The sequence below is a fragment of the Theobroma cacao genome, chromosome 1 (genome assembly GCF_000208745.1).
Source record: "Theobroma cacao cultivar B97-61/B2 chromosome 1, Criollo_cocoa_genome_V2, whole genome shotgun sequence".
NCBI lineage: Eukaryota > Viridiplantae > Streptophyta > Magnoliopsida > Malvales > Malvaceae > Theobroma > Theobroma cacao.
In genome coordinates, this window is record NC_030850.1 from 15209747 (window position 1) to 15211965 (window position 2219).

Here is a 2219-nt window from a genome sequence, read left to right on the forward strand (position 1 = left end):
TAACAATGAAATGGTAAAAAGAAGAAAATCAACTAGTGTAGTTATAAGAAAGAAATGAATTAGTGATACATTTGCATGTGGGAGAGTTGGGTTTGGCGTTTGCTTAAAGAGCAAAATTGCAATTAACGCTTTTGGAGTGAGGACGATTCTCCAGACACTCGCATTCTACGCCATATGCCTTGTGTGAAAGCATCCGCATGACAATCCCAGAGTCATTGTTTATCTTTCTTTTGAAACGTGAAAAATTAGGTAAGTAAAAAAGTCTGATTGCAACCTAATGTGCACTGACCTTGTAAAAGCAGGTAAAAGGGCGGTGCAATTCGAATTCTGAACCTGCCATTGGCCGAAGAAAAGGAAACTCTGAACCTGCCCAGTTGCGTTTCCAAAATGAAACTCTGTATTTGGATTTGAAATTAGGCTGCGTTGACGAACCTTAACTTTGGCATTGGGTGCCATTGTTATGCATGGTTTGAACATGCGTCATTCCATCAGTCATTCATTATGAGCAGCAAAACCATCGTTTCCAGTTCATTCTACGTCATTGGGTGAGATACATCTGCCTCACGAGGTTTTTGTGAAAGTAAACTTTTTTTTATATTTTTCAAATCATCTTGCATACGTTAAGGGATAGAAAGCATGATAACTAAATAATATTATTTTGAATTAAATAAATTTTTATAGTTAATATTTGACGAAATATTATTAACTAAAATATCACTTGTTATTGTATATCATGTGATTTTAATGTGATATGCTGAAATATTATAATAAATGAAAACGTGAAATATTGATGTAATATGATAATATGATTTTATACCATTTTACCCTTAATATGAGTATAAAAAATTACAAATGACATTTTAGAAGAGCCTACTTAATTCAAAATAAAAAAATAAAAACTTAATTGAATGTAATAGAAAAATAAAGATTTATTTAAATTTTTTAAAATAATTTAAGAGTTTTTTTTCAAGTATTATACCAAAATAAAACTATCTTTTTTAAATATGGATGGTAAAAGTTTATACTTCATGGACAGATTTATAGATTTAGACATATTCATTTGGTTATAATTAAAAAGATTAATAATAATTATTAATTAGAGGATGGATTTTAATTATATAAATTCATTTATAAAACTTTAAAATTACATTGTCAATGTATAAGATATAATTCAAAGAGTAATCATATTAATTGTTAAGTTAACTTTACTGGAAAAAGGCATGCCTGTATACCTTTGTTTTTATTCGTAAGGACACTTTTCTCCAATTAATATAGTTGACTTCTTTTTCATAGCTAATTTCTTTCTCTTTTAAAGATTCCCATGTTCTGTCCCCATCTCTTCCATGTTCCTATTCTTCAAATGAATTTGGTATATCATCCAATTTCTTCAAAGAAAATAAATGACCCCTTCTTTTTCCTTTGTCCTTTACTTTCTTTCTCTTCTTTATTTTTCTTTCTTTCTTTCTAAATTATGGGCCACTTTACACAAAGATAACAACTTTGTTTTTCTAAAAGAAAAAGAAACATAGATGAATTTGAATGAATAAAAGGAGAAAAGCAAAGAAAAGAAGGGAAATTTTAAATAACTAAAATGCCACTTTATGAGTAATGGAATTTTAACTCCCATCACCTTTTTGGAGTTTTTGTTTTTCCCAATCTTAAATAGCACTTATACCAATAGGGTTGCTACGTACCACTATAAAATTTTTTTTATTTTTTATAATTGAGGGAAAGGAGATTCGAATCCTACTCTTTAAGCAGGGAATCATGTACCAACCAATAAGATAAATATTCGGATGCGCTACGTACCACTGTAAATTGTTCTAGTGTGAGGGCTAGCTAATTCCTCCCGTTGTTAATTAATTAATTATCCTTTTAAGTAACTTTAAGGGCATGCTTGGTTGGAGAGAATGGAATAGTCATTCCTCCCTTATTCTCATTCTTGATATAAAGTTACATTTGGTTCAATGGAATGACTATTCTTCAAAATAACCATTTCAAGAGAAACTTGAATAGTCATTACCAAGGCCCCCTTGGTAATAGCTATTCCAAATTATTGGAAATAAGAAAAGAAGTTGATTAGACAAATATATCATTTTACAATTTAAAAAATTACCTTATGAAAAAATACTAAACTTATTTTTTTTCTTTCTCTACCTCACTCCTTCTCTCTCTAAAGCACAAAAGACACAAAATTTTTTACTTCATTTTCAAAAAAA